General features: G+C 40.6%; 1 protein-coding gene across 2 annotated transcripts in view; it reads right to left on the bottom strand.

Annotated features, from left to right (window-relative positions):
- The window catches only part of EHF (ETS homologous factor), a 56,072-nt gene extending 37,560 nt beyond the window's left edge, over positions 1-18,512 (bottom strand). The window contains exon 1 of one of the 2 annotated variants that reach the window (XM_090032929.1): positions 18,415-18,512. The gene's annotated coding sequence lies outside the window, so the exon portion shown is untranslated. Of the gene's footprint in view, positions 1-8,847; positions 8,955-18,414 lie in introns of those variants that run through there. The other variant, XM_090032928.1, reaches the window with a different exon arrangement.
- Positions 18,513-19,117: the final 605 nt, after the last annotated feature.

Genomic DNA, 19,117 nt, shown 5'->3' with positions numbered 1-19,117 from the left:
CAGAAACTGGTGCACCTGGGACCGAATCCCTTGGCCTGTGGCACCTAAATAGAGAGCAGTGCAAGCAGAGAGAAAAGAAGATCTATCCATTAGCAGCCAACATGAAGCACTAACTGATACGTATTGGGAGTGTTCACTGCAGTATGCACACTTAAGCTTTAAGGCACCTCATGATGCTAGCAAAAAAATGACTTCTATTATCAGAAGGAAACTGGATGGAAAGACAAACCTGTCAGTCAGGTGTTAAGAAGTGTACATGAGCACGTACATGTGTGTGCGCGTGTGTGCACACGCGCATGCACGTGCATATGCATGTGTGTGTCAGGAGTAGCATTAATCAGGTCTCAGAAAAATGGTTCTGGTTGACTGCAATTTGACTACCATCCAAAACCATTTAATCACTTGAGGTTTTAAAGAAGAATGTACAAAAGAAGTCTGCTTTTTCCCACAGGATATTCCAATGCTGTCCTGAAGGACAAAAATGGAAAGCTGGAAGCCGCTAAGCTAACGGAAAGAGTGTTCGTCTTCATTCTGGCCATGCAGTTCATCTGTCACTTTTTTAATGACAAATTATCTAGAGACCAGACCTGACACTTCAGATATTTGGAACCATTTTTCTTCTCCTGTAAGAGTTTGGTGGGATTTGTTTAAAGGCTTTATTTTCATTTTGATAAATAGCAAATGTTATGAATATATACAATCTTAGGAGTGCTGAAGAAAGCCATCTCTCTGAATGAGAGAAAAATATCCCTTTACTACATTCTAGACATCTTTTCAAGGGTGCTGCCTAGAGATCCTTTCAAAGGTGCTGCAGAGTGCCATACAATACTAGCACTGTTAGGTGTGCAAACAGGATTCACAAGATGAAAACCCAGAGATTTCAAATAGGAGTTGTCTATAGTGTTAAAAACATTTTGCCCTGTTGCAGAGAACTCAGAAAGACTGCAACAAAAGAGTTGTTCTATTGTGTTTCAGTTGTCAAAAACAGAGTAAAAACAAAGAGCTGACTGTTTCTGAGGAGTGCTTTGGGCCTAAGGAGGGGTGCCTCAAATCTAAAAAGCTGGAGAAATCATTATTTAGCACTTGCACACCTATAAAGCACTTTCACTGCTATTCTATTTAGTAAAAGGCAGTAAGCTACTCAATCAGCCATCACTTCACATAGGACAAACCTTCAGCACTAAGTTGAAAATGATGAGTATAGAGTCAACTGACGAAGCTCCTGCACTATTGTGGCTGGTATCAAAGGGCATGATTTGGCTTGCTTGTTGTTATTTTTGTCCCCCCAGAAGAGTATTCACTGGGTGTATGATAAGTCAATTGCAGAACCACATGTCCTTTGAAAATGCATCATAGAGATGAAGTAGAATAAGCTGCCTCCTTTTGTACTGTTGTGTAATAATAATTACATGTTTGGGCCAAACCAATAAGAAAATTTGGGGGTGATAATTGCATTGTGTGCTCAGTCTGATTTCCAACCACAGCATCTTGAACAATTTTACTTGGGTTTGTTAATTATACAGAGACTTAAATTAGTCATTTTTTCCACACCGAGTGAGAGAAAGTGCAGAGCAAGATCTAACAATAGAAAATAATTGTTTTTGTTGTTCACACTCATAATTCAGCCACAAGAGGATTTTTGCAACTAGATTAAGTAAGAAAATTCATAAACATTTCTGGGCTCAGTGGCCTCTACTAATCGCATCTGATTCTGTGATGATTATTGTAGCACATAGCCCAGGAGAGATCTCATAGCACTGTCTGGATTTTCCTGCATACAAAGCAGGGACTTTGCATTTCTGTTATTTATTTATAGATACTACCAATGGAAAGACTCCCTCTCTCCACTGCTGCAAGATAATATTGTTTTAGTGCCCTTTGTAATCTTGATTTGAATATTATGAGTAGTGGATGGATAATGTTCTCTTGTAGGTTATTTTAAAAGTTCTCATATGCTGGTCGATGGATCCCACTTAGAACAAGGGCTGAATGCCGTTTAGATGGTAGAGAACTAGTTATGGAAGAATTAGTTACAGGGGCCAGGTACAGACATTACACTGTTACTGGTGTAAGTCATCAGAAACCAGTCTATACCCATAACAGAACAGAAGTTTGGTGCACACAGACTGGATTTAAAAGGGCAGAACCCAGTCTAAGACTTGCACTCCTCTCCCTGCCACAAAGGGAAAATGTGTGTTCTGTTCACTATTGATCTAAACTACACCACTTACAGAAAACAGCATAACTTAGACTGATGGCGCCTCTGGCTTTTTGTATATTTGTAGCTAACCAATGTGACATATACAATGAAGTCAGATAAACAAAGGTTTGTTCCATTGTCAAACAGATCCTATTTTTGCTAATTCTTTCCTGTTCATTTTCAGGGATTAATTTTGCTACAAAGACCTCAACCTGAGCTGTGATTTCAGTGGGCCTTAGATATTTCCCTTTCTTTAGGGAAAGGTTTTTAGACTTCTTGTCTTGCCTGTGAATGAAGTAAGCATCTCCCTGTCTACTATTTCTTTACTGGATCTTTAACAGCCCTCAAGTTTTTATCACATCGCCTCTTATTCCCGTCTTGCTGTGATACGTCTTTGGTCCTTTATTAAGAACTAATTCCAGCTCTCAGTACATACAGCCTGAAGCATAAGTGCCTGTGGTTATGCTGGAAAGAAAGCAAGAAAAAGGAATATGCATTATGTCTTACTCCTTTTTTGAACAATATTGAGCAACTGTTCCTACTGGGCTTTTTCTGGTATTAGTGGCTCTTCATCGTGCTAACACTAGAATTACCAATTATTGTGCACAGTTTTTAACATTAGTAAGAAATTAGAAAGTATTTTTCTTTGAAAATTATGCTTACTATGCTTGATTAACAGTCAGATATTTAATTTAACTGCAGCATAACCACCTGCACAGGAATTAAAATAGCTAATTTTCTAAGTACAGGAATTTTTAATTTCCTGGTGCTCTGTGAAGACTGCATATTTTATTCTGTTACATCTTAATACAGTATAACCAGCTATCTTTCTAGTAAACCATTCAGAACATTTACAGCAGAAAATTGTGCCTATGATCTCTTTTTCTTCCTATCAGTGGCTGAAAGCCAATCCTCAGCTAAAGCAGGAAGAGAGGAAAAGCAGTGAGGATCTAACAAGGTCTCACAGAGGTTATGATCATCAGAAATACATTGCTCAGTGGCTAGTTCTTTATTTTCATGTCTCTTGGTGCAGTAATTAATATTTAGGCCAGGTGGTTCCATCCAGGTGTGGAAAAACACCTGACTTCCAAGTCTAGGCTCATTTGAGAGCATGCAGCACTGCTGTGAAATTTATTCAGTAACAAAGACACCAATTTAGGATCTGGCTTAGGCTCTTCAAGTTATATTGTGACCCTGCTGGTCTGCTTTTAGCCTTTCCCTATGTGTGGAGCTGTACTGTTATTTCATGAACAGTCAGAAAGGAAAAGAGGAGTACATAAAATATTCCATAATGACTACAAAGAATACCCATAATATCTCCACAATAATCAGGATTATCATCAAAAGAGTGAATTAATTAATATTCCATTGCAATCAGCAGGTTTGCCTCAACAAACACTGAAAGATTTGCCCCCTAGTGTTGACAGAGATTTTTATTGTGAAAATCACAAGGAGTGCACACGGTTTAAAAGGTCAAGCACCTTTTGGAATTTGGAAGCGTTTTGATGCTTATACTCAAATGGGTGTATACAGGCTATGCTGCTTTAATATTTCAGCTCCTTCAAGAGTTCCTTCAAATAACAATGCTTCTAGTTCTCAGTTGATGCCCACTTCTCTATCATATGCATGGATTTTAAAAAAGAATAGTGTGCTAATAGGACTCAGTAACACTAACAGTCCTCTCTGGGCAGGATGTAGAACCACCTGGGAAATCTGGGTGAGGGGAATCCCCTACCCTCCATCAATGCTGACCTCGTGAAGGAACACCTTGAGAAGCTGGATACCTTCAAGTCAGCTGGCCCTGACAATCTGCACCCCAGGGTACTCAAGGAGCTGGCGAGCGTCACAGCCCAGCCCCTGGCACGGATCTTTGAAAACTCCTGGTGCTCTGGTGTAGTGCCCGAAGACTGGAAGAAGGCCAATGTGGTGCCGATCTTCAAGAAAGGGAGGAGAGTGGATCCGGCTAACTACAGGCCCATTAGCCTGACTTCTATCCTGGGGAAGATCTTAGAAAAGTTTATTAAGGAGGCCATCCTTGAGGGACTGGCCCAGGCTAACGTTCTAAGGGATAGCCAGCACGGGTTTGTTGCGGGTAGGTCTTGTTTGACCAATCTCATTTCCTTCTATGACCAGGTGACCTATCACCTGGACAAGGGAGAAGAGGTTGATGTCATATATCTTGACTTCAAAAAAGCTTTTGATCTGGTATCCCATGATCACCTCTTGGCCAAACTGCCCAGTTGTGGCCTTGGCTCCACCACGATCCGCTGGCTGGGAAATTGGCTTCGTGGTCGGACCCAGAGGGTTGTGATTGATGGCAGTCACTCATTGTGGTGCCCTGTGACCAGTGGGGTCCCTCAAGGCTCTGTCCTGGGACCCATCCTGTTCAACATCTTCATTAACGATGTGGACATTGGAGTCAGGAGTGGACTGGCCAAGTTCGCCGATGACACCAAACTTTGGGGCAAAGCATCCACGCCAGAAGATAGGCGGATGATCCAGGCTGACCTGGACAAGCTCAGCAAATGGGCAGACGAGAACCTGATGGTGTTTAACACCGAAAAATGCAAGGTTCTCCACCTTGGGAGGAAAAACCTGCAGCACCCTTATAGGCTCGGCAGTGCTACGTTGGTTAGCACTACAGAAGAAAGAGACTTGGGGGTCATCATTGACCACAAGATGAACATGAGCCTGCAATGCGATGCTGCGGCTAGTAAAGCAACCAAAATGCTGGCGTGCATCCATAGATGCTTCTCGAGCAAATCCCAGGACGTCATTCTCCCCTTGTACTCGGCCTTGGTGAGGCCGCAGCTGGAATACTGCGTCCAGTTTTGGGCTCCACAATTCATAAAGGATGTGGAGAAGCTTGAGAGAGTCCAGAGGAGAGCCACGCGCGTGATCAGAGGTCAGGAAAACAGATCTTACGATGACAGGCTGAGAGCCATGGGACTCTTTAGCCTGGAAAAGCGCAGGCTCAGGGGTGATCTGATGGCCACCTATAAGTTTATCAGGGGTGACCACTAGGATCTGGGGGAACGTCTGTTCACCAGAGCGCCCCAAGTGATGACGAGGTCGAACGGTCACAAACTGCTGCAAGACCGTTTCAGGCTGGACATAAGGAAGAATTTCTTTACTGTCCGAGCCCCCAAGGTCTGGAACAGTCTGCCAGCGGAGGTGGTTCAAGCACCTACATTGAACACCTTCAAGAGTAAATTGGATGCTTATCTTGCTGGGATCCTATGACCCCAGCTGACTTCCTGCCCTTTGGGCAGGGGGCTGGACTCGATGATCTCCTGAGGTCCCTTCCAGCCCTAATGTCTATGAAATCTATGAAACCTATAGAAACATAGCTTTCCTAGCTCTAATTTCTATTAATCAATTTTTTGGGATGGATTTTTCACTTTTAGCGGGGGGGGGGACGGGGGGTGTTTATTTGTTCTTTAATCTTCTTCCTAATTTCTGTACCTCCCAGACACAATTACTATCCATGTTACTATGCACATTCATTGGGAATGAAAGCAGCAGAAAGAGGCACTGCAGTAGCTGAATTAGTTAAAACTGGACTTTGCACGGCTCTCCACTAATACCTATATTCAATTATGTGTCCCTTTCAGTCATGAAAATGCAAACTAACCTGAATGTTACCTTTAAGATACAAGGTCCTGATTTCTATAGTAACTGAGTGTTTTCTCTTGAGTTATGAGCTATCACTACCCATGGTCCCTAGATCCTGTTCTATAGCCTGAACATACCTCAGCTGAAATAATATGGACACATGTCACCCTAGCTAAGAAACACAGCATTTCTCAAAGCTTTCTAAAACAGATGTATCCTGAGTTGCAACTACTTAATTTCTTGTGATGGCTGTATAGTCAGGGGCAAAGTAATACGTCTTCATTGCTAAGTACATTCCAATAGCTTGGCAAAAATATAAGTTCATTTATAATAATGTGCATTGATAACTCAAATATCAGAGATTAATGAAGAGGACTGTCATGAATAGAAAGTATCTAAATCATTTGATAAGGTGTGTATGGGGAAATGTGTTTCAAAATGACTATTTATAAGCTCTTCTGTGTAGGGATAAAAAAGGTAAACTGTGCTAACAGGATAGGGTATACTATCCTGGAAATTAAATGACTGAAAAAAATGTGGGGATCGTCAGCTGAATATACATTCCCAGTGTGATTCTGTGGCAAATAATATCAGTATAAAGCATAAGAAAAAGAAATAGGGGAATCTCAAGTCGGAGTACGTAGTATGTAATACCAGGTCTACCAATCATGTCCACATTTTGAGAAAGAAGCTGAAAAGTTAAAGCTGTTTCAAAGAAGAGCTGTGAGGATGGTTAAATAATAAAATCTTGTCTTCTACTGAAAGTTTTAAGAAGCAAAATCTATTCCATTTATCAAAAAGAAGGGTAAGTTATGACTGAATCATAGCCTATTAGTGCCTACATGTGGATCAGGAATTAAATGACAAAGCGCTCTTCAATCTATCAGACAAAAGTATGGCTGAAAAGTCAAATCACTGGAAGGCAGCCTAATTCAAACTGTAAAAAAGGCAACACATTTTAACAATGATGACAATCACCGATACAAATTACCAAGAGTTCTGCTGGATTGTCCATCAATGGTAATTTTAAAATCAAGGCTGGGTGTGCTTTTTAAAAGTTACAATCTAGTTCAAGAACAGCTCTGGGATTCACAGAAGGAATTACTACAGGGAGAGTCTATGACCAGCATGGGTGCCAAGTACGTAGGTGCCGTGAGAGTCCTGGCACCCCTCGGGAGGAGGGCTGCACCTGAAATGTGTAAAACTTTCCACACATCCACCATCTAATTATGTGTCATCATTTCTCTCCCCTCCCCTGTGCTCCCCTGCACCAGAAAAATAAAAGTCAGAGCCTATGATGACCAGCTTTATTCAGAAAGTTAGATTACATGTTAGTCAATTTTTTTTGGTCTTATAAATCTATGAATCTATGAAACTCTTGGATATGTTTAATGGTTCAGGAAGAGATCTATTACTGAAATATTTTTCTGTAATTGTCTTAACAACCACCCTTTTCTTTGGCTTCCAGGCTTATTTTAACAACAGATCTTCTCTGTTCCCTACCTGCGATGATTATAAAATGCAAAATTTGTGTCAGATAGCCAACTTAACACTGTCAGTAGCAAATTTACTACCAAAACACTCAGAACAGATTTTTCTACCCACCCACAGAAATAAAGTAACATTGCTGCAAGACATATACCTAAAATAGAAGCATATGCCTTAGTAAAGATTATAATTTTGAAGTAAATCAGTTGTGCTTTATGATTTATGGTTTACAGTTTACAGCATATGTTTTATCATTATGAACCGCCTTTTTTCACTCAGCAAAATAGCAAAACAAAGAAGTTGGATGCACTTTAAACATTGCTGGAAAAGCAATGATTTTAGATAAAGTCATTCCAACATATGCAATCCAAATAAGCAAATAAGTATAAAAGGTGTGTTTTCTGCACGTCCCTTCACAGCATCTGATGAAGTTAGCTTCAGTTCACACAAGCTATTGCCATATAGACATAGATATAGATATACACGCACTTTGGTTAGTTTATAAGGTGCAGACTTACCCTGCCTCCTACTTCAAACTCAAATACCTAACTATGTCTCAAATATATATAAAAATAGATGCAGGAAAATCATGCAATATTAGTAAGTATTAGTAAATGTTTCCCTAGTTACTTTCAGAGATGTTTTATACATTCTGAATCATTTGCTGAATGGTCTTTCTGTTGAAAGTTTGCACAAGCTTGTATACTACAATGTAAGTACAGACAACAATAAATACTGCTTCTTAAAGAAATTGCTCTGTTTTTATTCAGGTAAAACCATCATTGAAATCAATGGGAACTCAAAAGGTGAAATTCCCAGAGATAAATTCTGATGGTCTTAACTAAAATTTTATCTCATTCTTGTAAATGCAGGATTTGCATTGACTTTATTGAAGCGTTTTAACAGAGATGGGGCTAAGGACTTCAGGAAAGCCCCATAGAAGCCAGTGGGCTTGAATAAAGACTGGGTAAAAGGTGAGGGAGGACTTTAGGGTTTGGGATTATCCTCAGAATTCCCACCACCATTGTCATCAGTACAAAAACAGCAGGACCTTTCTAATTATATAGGGTCATCTACACTGAGACAAAGTATGGCCATGTATGCTAAGATGAAGAGGCAAACAAAGTTAATCCCCAACCACTATTAAACAAGCAATAATAAACATTATTTTTTTCTGAAACTAATAGCCAGATATATGATCTTCTGTGATCTCACAGTGAATAGCATTTATGAGTAACTCTATAGAAGTCAATGAGTATATATTGGGTGGTATTCAAAGTAAGTGAAGATTGTAGCTCTGGTCCTCATAATACAAAAATAGAAGGGAGTTCTTAAACAGAAACAAGGCAGGATGCAGGAGAGTAAAAGTTTTTATTGTAATGTTCAAAAGTCTTTGATCAGAACACAGAAAAACTTAGTTGCTGTTCAAAAGTAGGAAGGGAGGGGCTGCAGCAGGTTTTGAGTGGGAGTGATTCCAGTGCACACTTCTGCACATTTTATTCTAAGTGACATTGGCTTAGTAGGAAGTTAAAAAAAAGCCTTACCTCATTTAGCTGCTGATTCTGGAGGGGAAATCCTTTAGCTGAGACAATGAAAAGACTGCCTAGAGAATAGCAGGGTTAGGTAAACACAGGTGCTGGGTTATCACTTCAAAAGCCTCACAGAAGTGAATATAAATGGATGTGATATTAATTTTAAAACATTTTGTAGAACATTGACCCAGCCAATAGGGTAATTCCTTAGGTCATTTCCTGCTCCTCTGATTGGGTCAGAAATAACAACAACAAAAAAAAAAGATTGCAAAAGATTTGCATATGGCCAACTCACACCTTAGTGTTCAAACAAAACAGGTCTAACCAGGTTACCCACGTGTCTTAAGAACTAAATAGAAACCTGTTAATGGATGAGGGATTGATTTCTCTATAATTGTTTTTTTAAGACCATCTACATTTTTTTTTTGGATGAAAGGTTATTTCAGGTAGATAGGCGGCTTATAAATAGAACAAGGAGAAATGAAACGAAAGAATGCCCCTGTTTGGTAGTACATTTAAAATTAGGCTTGAAATACACTAGGAAATGTATTGGAGGAAGCAATCCCATGCATGGGCAGGGGGATGGATTGGATGATTCAATATGGTGGGCTACCCATTTCCCAAACACTGCTGTGCCACTACTGAGATTCACTAGGCAACATAAAAGGAAAAGCAGAGAATTACAACCATGGGGTACCTTGACACGTGCTCCGGGGTGGGCGGTGGCATTTTAATTAGAGCGGCTCTGAGAGCCACTCTGAAGTGCCCACAGTGTCTTGTATATGCAGTGTCCCATGCTTCAGAATGGTGGCTCGTTCAACAAGCTTTACTTAAAGTGCCCCTGCTGCCATTCTGAAGCTCAATGTTGTTGAATACACAAGACGCAGAGGCTGCTGGAACACACTAAGTAGCACACACCAGCAGACTTGATTAATTGGGTCTGCTCTGATGCATTGTAATTAGAGCACATTGGAGCAGCATCCCCGCACATGTACAGGCACCCATTATGTCTTTTCAAACCCTGCCCTCCCATCAAAGTGGAGGACCAAGAGATTTACATTATGAAAAATATACATGAATTGAAACCCCATTGAAATCAATTATTTCACTGAGTTTAGATCAGGACTAGGGGAAAAGCCTTTCACTGGGTAGGTCACCACTTCAGCTCTGGACTTTGGTGAGGTAATACTATGTTAGGTTTGTGCTTGAAGTACAGGGACTGGAAGTTAGGTCTCCTTTGGCATGTCACACATGACGCTATGTGGCTGTAGCAAAGCACTATGGCAACGTAGCATTGGTGGTCACAAACCATGATGCCGCAGCTACGTCACCATAGCAATGCACTCCCTCATTAAAGCGTATTGCTCCAGCGACATGGCAGCTAAAAATAACCATGCACAGCGTGCATGGCACAGTATAGGCTGCTACTATACTGTCATTTAGTACTTTCTTTGGTGCAGTTGGGACATGTGTAGATGCACCCCCCTATTGCTATTATTAATGCTATAACATATTTGCTTTCTAACTTTGGATAGGTGTCTTAGGGCAGGGGAATTAGGGACTTAAATACCTCAAAAAATGTGGTCCTTGTGCTTGTTTCCCCATCTTAAAGGTGAATTTAACTTGAATAAAACTAAAAATAACTGTGTAGGCTGTGAGGGTTAACTAATTTGTGTGTACAAGAAACAAGGGACAGCAAAGTATCATTAGATGATGACTGTTCAGTGGCCTCGGTAAAATGAGTTTAGAAGCCTCAGTTCAATGCAGATCCTGCCATCCATCATAACACCCACCTTCATGGATCTGCACTGAACTGAGGCCACTGAACAGTCATCATATAATGATGTTGTTAAATATTTTTGATGCAGGCACTAAAGGCCACAAGCAACAGTAATAATACTGAACAAAAAATGCATGGTAAAGATTACCACACTTTGCTCTCTCTATCAGCTTCAGTTTTAAGCTTTTTCATTTCCTGTGACTACAGGCAACATCAGAGGATCTCATAGGCATCATGTTGTCTGCAAGCCATGGGTATGAAGTAAACCCTCAACAGGTGCAGAGAATGATCTATCCTTTGACCTCTAGTGGAAAAGCCTATTAATTAAGGGGATGGGGAGGGAAAAACTTGACCCCCTGTTCCTTCTGCTCACTGAATATCTGGATAAATAGAGGATTTCAGTCTCTAAGGATTTCCATCTTGCACCACTCACCAGCAATGCAGTCTGTATTTAAATGTATTAAATTACATGCCGATCTGGTTTGGCAGAAAGAAGATGCTTCATAATACAGCCATGGATTGGAAGGGTGAGCTATAGCTGTGTCACCTTTGACACCATCAACCCACTTCCATGGTAATTCCTCATAGCCTAAGAAAGTCACACTTGAGAAACAAGGAAGTCAATCACTTCCATCACTCTTTTGCATGCCAGTTGTAACACTAAGCAACAACTCTGATGGTAAAAACCAGCCCTTCCACAATTAGTAGCTTCCACAAGTAGGTCAATGATCTATCTATCTGTGCCCTAAGATTTGTCTAAGTGCTTGTCACAGGAGCCAACCACTTGCATACTAGCTCATCTCCCTGGTACATATTTATACTTGTGCTTTCATCGTCAACGTAATAATTAGTTGTTATGTTAATCAGAGAGCCACACAAGCTCAGAGAGGTAGACAGAGAAAAAGGCAATGAGTAGGCAGAAAGAGAGATGGAGAGAGCACTTCACGCCCTTTGTATGGCATGAGTAACAATAGACCACTTCTTGCCCTAACATGGAAAGGTAAAAGAACCACAGTAAGATAGGTCTTATGTACACTGCAATATCAGAGAGTACTGATTGAAAAGATTCTCAGGGAGACCACAACATGCCACCTGTTGGCAGGATACCTACAGTGGAAGTACAATGCATCCATTTCTGGGGGCAAGGGAAGGAGCAGCTGAACCACCCTTAGTTTAGGCTGCTGAGACCCCTTTTATCCTGGTTCCTATGGAGAGGGAAATCTAAAGCAGCTGAGACCTACAATAGGTTTCTTTCATACAGACAGAAAACCACATTGTGCCAACATCTGCATCATGCAAATCATCATGAAGGAGAAATACGTAGGCTGCCTTTACTTAGCAGGGAAGGAATGGAAGCCTCTATCCAGATTGTGGAACATCATGCATTACTTAGTAGTCTGGTATGGGCTACTTCTAAAGTCAGCATGGACAGAGTAGTTGCTCCTTAACACTACCTCCTGGCTAGTTATCCACACCTCTTATGATCTAGGTTATGCTTCTTGTAACATGCATCTTATTTCAAAAGAGAATCTACTGATGGCTCTCTGAGGCCAGACTCCCCATACATATCCTCCAGACCTTGAGCACCACAAAACTAACAAGATATTGCTACCTCCCCTCTCTGGATAGCAGAAGATGTATGAGGGACTCAGACACATAGAAACACAGGACTGCAGAGGACCTCCTTGTATTCCCAGGTATTCCCTGAGTCCTTTGTGTTCCCAGGTAATCATGTAATAAATATGAATTTAAAATGATCCACAAGAACATCCTCTCCAGTCCACATAACAAAACAAGAAGAAAAAAACAAAACAAAAAATAAGGAGAGAGCAGAGAATTAGTAATATCTTGGGCACCTGCAAAGTCATTTAGTTTTGGTATGGTATGGCTTCACATTCCTAGGAAGCGGACCACGATTACATCGTAAAGAATGCAAAATAAAACACAAAGGTCCTTACTCGCCTGAAAATGTCTTCTTGACCCCAGGACTAATGACTGATTTACCATGGAGTGTATGAGCAAGACCCACCATGATAGGTTTCGTGGTATTGTTTAAGAGCATCCATAGCCAATCTCTAATCTCCAACATAACTAATGTCTGATGCTTTTCAGAAAAGGCAAAAACAAAAATCCTTAAACCAATATGATCAGTGATATGGCATAAATGCCTGTTCAAATGGCTAGAATTTGCTTCTTCCATGTTTAGCCATTATAATAAAATTATATTAATTGGCTGGCTGGCTAAGATCTAGAATGGACTCTCATCATTATTGTTTCTGATAAAGTAAGAGCATAAATGTTAGATAATTTCCAACTTCTTATATGAGCTATCATGAAATATAAACAAGAGAAGAAATGTATTTTAATCTCCACTTTACTTCATAACTACATTTAGCTGTGTGAGAAGCTGTTGTTTAAACTGGATTTTTCAAATAATCATTGAAAATGATGGTTTAATGTATGAGTTTCTCTGCCTTGATTCTGTTCCTCTTTTCGGTGTGCGTGGGGAGAAGTAAACAGACGAATAATAAAGGGAATTATAGAAATGCACCAAAAGGAACTAAAATAATAAACTTTCTGTGAGAACAGCAATAGAAAAGGTAGATATCACAAACAGAGTCACACCCAAGCTCTATTAGATATTATAGGTGAGGTTGCACTGTCTATTATTAAGGATGCCTGACACTTCCCAATCTAAGATGAACTCTGGACGTTAGTCATCTTTTGGATCTTTTTTTATTGTTGTCCTTTTATATTTGCACATCAAGAGGTGCCTTACTTCTTTATATAAGCATGGGAAACCTACATGAAAAGAACTTTGTTAAGGTTGTAAAGTTCAAAGATAGAAAACATCAGCTTTAAGATTATCTGTTTGAGTTTAAGTTAGCACTCTTGTGTATATTCTGCATTCTGATATAATCTTGAATGATATGACTGGGTATTATTCTTTCCACAGGACTCCTACTTCATTTGTGGCACAAATTAAAAGGTAAGTAGTAGTGGATGAGAGAGTGATTTCTGGGAAAGGATGGTGCCATGCATAAATCAGTTGAATGCTGCCTTGGAGCATTCAACTACCTAGGTCCTATGACAGAAGGTTGGTCTGCAAGGTATAATTAAGTGCTGTGAAGATCTCTTCCAAGTTAGCATTGAATGTGCTAGATAAGGTATCAGAAGCAGTACATTTATCTGCCCAAGCTAATTAGAATGTAATAGTGTTCTCTTTTATTTGTTGGTTTCTTGTGTACAAATAAAGATATAAAGATGAACAAGTATCAAAAGACAAACAAGAAGGCTCATGTATCAGGGCTGTTTTCTCCCTTCAGGTTGTGCTCGGGATAGGGAATGACTTAATGGGGAATGCAGTCAACTTTCTGCATCTGGCACAGCAGTCCTATTTATCAGTCATCACAATGAGAAAAAGGAGAGAATGGCGGGTTTCCTAAGTGAAAGGTGGCAAGCACAGAATGCAAGTCCTACTCTGGTCTGAATTGAATATCCCTGTTGATTTAACTAGAGGGAATATGTATCAACCTCCAAAACAATATTTAATACTTAAGAAGTTCTCCCTAGCATAACTCTCACTAATGTCATAAAGCTGAAAAACTACATTATGTTACATACAATTGTTCTTACTGTAGAAGTAATGCTTAGGCTCAAATAATGCGTACAATGCTTCAACCTTGATCGGCAAGCAAGCTTTTTTTAAAAAATCCTGTCACCTTTCAAGGAAGTGCAGAAATGTCAGGCACCTGGAAATTTTAATTGGGAACATTAAAAACATTAGGAAGAGCCTGAAATGATGATTCCAGGCTCCCCCTGCACTGGTAAAAAGAATATAATTGGGATCTATATTCTGAACCCAAATTCATGCATCCTTCTATGCACAGGTAGCTCATTTGTTTGTTTACTACTCACAGCTCACTTTGGCACCACGGTAGAAAGAATCCAGTGACCCTGTTGAATAAGGGCTCCAAATATCAGTAATGGTGGTGTAACTGAAAAGCAAAGACATTTGTGCAAAGTGTCCCCACTAAAGATAAAACTTAACTAGCATGTAGGAAATCATTATGTACAGTACAGCATGCAGGGAGGGGAACTCCATTAGCAAAAATAAGGTCAACAATGGTCTTTTGAATATAGAATATTTAAAGAGTCACCAAGGACTGATGTATAAGGAAGCGTGATAAAAACGAGGAGGTAAATTTTCTGCTGATATAAAGACATACAGCTATTGGTGGGGTCTGGCCCAAGTACCTCAGGAGATAATTTTCCATACACACTTTTATTTTGGCTAGAAACACCTAAAAACCAAAGCTGTCTCTTCTTACTCATATATAAGGTTCCATTAGCTTCAGTGGGGTTGCTTATGTAAAAGTAAGGCGAACACACTCAACAGACACTAGTGAGGATAATGAATTGTTTGTGATGGTGCAAAGATGTCAGACTGAAAGCAAAGACAAAATGATTAGACAAAATAATTAGACTGTGGAATAGTCCCTTTGGGGAAAGGGAAAGAATAAAAGAATCATAGAAAATTAGGGTTGGAAGGGACCTCAGGAAGTCATCCCCCTGCTGAGGTCATCCCATCCTCTTTGGGAACCCCCCTCTGGGTAGTTAAGGGCTGCTATCAAATCCCCCACCAGCCTTCTCTTCTACAGACTAAATAAGCCCAGTTCCCTCAGCCTCTCCTTAGAAGTCATGTGCCCCAAGCCCCTAACCATTTATCATTGCCTTCCACTAGACTGTCTCCAACTTGTCCATACCAAATAAGTCGTTCAAATCTAGATTGGACAGAGCCCTAGAAAACATACTGCTGAAACTGTCCTCTATTGACTGGGGACAGGGGAAAAACTCTAATGAGTCTTTTCTCTGTCTTATTTATTTGAATCTCTTAACACAGGGCTGTTCAACTGGTGGCCCACAGGCCACCCCATGAGTGATTCATTTACAGCCCCCAGTCTTCCACCAAGCCACCCTCTTCCCCAATGTTCCCTCTGCAGCAGCAGCCAGGGACTGTGGCTCCCATTCACTCCTCCAGTTTCCATGTCCTGTCCACATCCTGTCCACAGCCTAGAGTCTCCAGGCAGCATGGTGCCACATGTGAGCCAGTGCCCAGGCATGTGTGTCTGCATACATGGTGCTGCCTGGGGGGCTGTGGCTCACACAGCCACATAGCATCTGGGCCCCACTGGTGCAGCCTCCAACTGTTTAGAAGTTGGCCCTGTCTTTGCACATACTGGGCACATTTACATGTGTGCTTAACTGTGCAGTATACTAATTTGCTGCAGTGTAAAGTATCACTGTCTACACATGCAATGCTTTAGACCAGTGGTCTCCAAACTTTTTTGATCGCGCACCCCTATCAGTAAAAAATTTTTGAGCACGCACCCCCAATATATGTATATTTATTTATTTATAAATTATATACATGTACTACTCGCATACCGTACATGACACGTGACTGTCTAACATACAGACCGAGTGTGGGCACCAGTGTCAAGCGTATATTAAATATTAGTAAAGCTTAATTTCTTTCTTATATTTTTAGATAAAAAATAAATATAAATAGAAGTTCTAATATTTTCTTCCTGCACCCCAACAGATTGTCTTGCACACCCCACTTCAGAGACCACTGCTTTAGACAACAGCCAACTAAGTTGTGCTGCAGTAAGATAGCAGCAGCAAAAAATAACTGTCCCTAAATGCACATGTAAATGGTGACCCAGGCATACACTGCACTGGGTCAGCCCAAGCAGCAGGGGGACAGACTCTTGCCTGCCGCCTAGCCACAGGGCTATGCATGCTGAGGCATTCTTGCGCCCCAGCCAGCCCCTCTGCTGCTTTCCACCATGTCCCAGAGCCTGGGGCTGACCTCTAGAGACCCCTGCCAGCCTAGGGCTGCTCTGCCCTGGCTCATACTGCTGCAGTCCTGAGTGCAACATCTGCATATGTGCCCTGGACCACAGCAATTTGAGCATCTAATTGTGCCATTAAGGTACCATGATAAAATCTGGCACAAACTGTGCTGGAGTTTATCATGGCACCTTAATGGCACATGTAGATGCACCCATCAGCATGTATTTTATAATACTGTTTGTTTTTCAATAAATACAAATACTAAATAACACACGAGGATAAACAAAACAATGCAGAACTTTAGCATGGGTCATGCATTTTCTGATGTATACATAACCCGTGCTATATAATAACTGGGACCAGGAAGAGCACAGGTACAGCTGTGAGCCTGATATTCTATTTCCTGGGATAACAGAACTTCAGAAAGATGCTTATGATACTTTCTTTTACAGCTCACAATATTTGATAACTCTGGGGGGTAGGGGTGGGACATGAATATAGTCAAATTCTGACTTAATGGCACATTGAGGTGTTGTTAAGCCATCACATTACAGAGTAATGGGTAAAAATCAAATCCAAGCCATTTCAGTTCAGGAATGATGAGTTCTGGGAAATTCTCTTGGGTAAAGCACAGGGAACAGTCCTAAAGTTTGGCTTTAGATTCAAACTTTTTTCAAAATTCCTATACAATCACATTGTATGTTTTGTTTCTGAATCAACCTGAGGAAAGACTTTCTAAGTCCACATGTGATTCCTTTTATGCTCTGTCATACATGGTCAAAGACCCTAACAGCCCATAAGGTACTAGTGTGGTTGTGACACCCTGGTTTCTGTAGCCAAAAACAGAGAAGTGAGTCATGCAGCTGGTATCATATCTGCCCACTTTTTAGTCCCCAGCACAAGTGGTTAGGTATAGTTACAGCTGGGGCAACTAGGAGCAGCCTTCTGCATGAGGATGGGGTGAAGCTCAGATTCATCGACCTACAGCTACAGCAAGATACCCTACTCACTCTACAACCATGCACCCTCCGAATAAAGTAGGAAATTGATTAGTAAGGAAACAGACACCAAAGACGTCAATAATTCCTTATAAAAGCACACAGAGGAGCCAAATAAAAATAATTCTTGCAAAATAAGAGCAATTGTATGAAAATGGACATTCCCCCACATGACACTCCATACGTTGCCAAGAGGACCACAGTTGTTGACCTCATATATTGGTAGAATGAAGCGGTGATCAGATGGCAGGCAACTTTTGCACCTTTGTTACTTTTATAAAAGGGTATGAAGTAGGTGCAACAGATGAATACGAACACTCCCAGAATTACTGTAAAATGTATTAAAAACATGTCATCAAGCAAGACGAGTCTGTGTGGTAGAGTGAGTACTCCCTGTGGAAAACACTGCATTACATAAACCCATGTTTTAGATCAGCAATGATAGATTTATGGCGCTATTATCACTGGCATGGATCCCAAGTTTATGTATAGGCATAGAGAGAATGGAGGCCAGAAAAAATGAGATGGCAAGCAAAGCACAGTTTATCTTCTGGTGGGCATTTTGTAAGACAGCTTTTCAGATTATAGACAACATCACATAAGTGTGTGTGTGTGTGTTTGTAGATGGGTGTCTGTAATAGTATCGCACGACTGAATGAAGGTGAAGAGAGGAAGTCTGTGGCTAATGCAGAAAAATATCTATGATGATAGCATTATTTTGGTGCATAAATGTGCACTGGGCACACAGAAATGAATGTGTTCATATACTTCGGAGCTGCAAGACTGCTGAGATCTTAAAACTGCATCAGTATACATCTGTTATTTTGTGTTTAACTCTGATCATAGAGGTCACAGATTGGATCTTTTGGGGGTTATGCAGAACAAACAGAGCCAAGTTCTATATCATCAGGTGTGCACAAACTCACTCTCGCTCTCTCTTACCTTGAGGGTATTGCTTTAGATTCTGAATTATTCAGCCTGCTTTTGAGTAGTTGGGTTCACTTCTCCTTACAGCACCAGCAGGCAAATATCAGTTTGTCCCATCTCTAGAGGCAGCACAATGTTCAGTGACATTGATATGCAAACTTCAGGTTTATGATTAACTGCTTTAAAATTCCATGGAACAGGCAACTACTTTTTATTTGTTTGTATAAAGAAATTGAAACATCACACCCTTTGCTTACTGTTTAAACTTTGCCAGCAGGTCCAAAGGAGCAGACAAGTCAAGATATGACAACTTATTACATACCTCTAAGCTGCCAGCAGCTCTTACCCTTTTTAGACCTGCCTGAGACACCTCTCATTAGACTCAAGGCAACCTTGGGAAAATGTCAGGTCTTAGTTTTCACTAATTTTTTGACTGTGAAAAAATAATAGAACAGTTTTTCTGTTGCAAAGAGCTCAGAAAGATCACAATGGATCAGAGTGTTTTTGACACCATGGATTCCTATTTCAAATCTCTGAATTGTGTTTGCACACCTAATAGTGCTAACATGTTCTCTCAAAGCACAAGGTGTTGTGCTTCCCCAGTTGAGAATCACTGCTCTAAGCACTCCTTTCATCACCTTTAGTAGTAGATCCATTGTAACATCTCCTGTCAGAGATGATTCATGATGGGCATTCATGAGAATAATTTCAATATTGC

This window comes from Crocodylus siamensis, chromosome 2 (assembly GCF_052110815.1).
Source record: "Crocodylus siamensis isolate JL-2025a chromosome 2, ASM5211081v1, whole genome shotgun sequence".
NCBI lineage: Eukaryota > Metazoa > Chordata > Crocodylia > Crocodylidae > Crocodylus > Crocodylus siamensis.
This window is presented reverse-complemented; position numbering and strand designations above follow the sequence as displayed.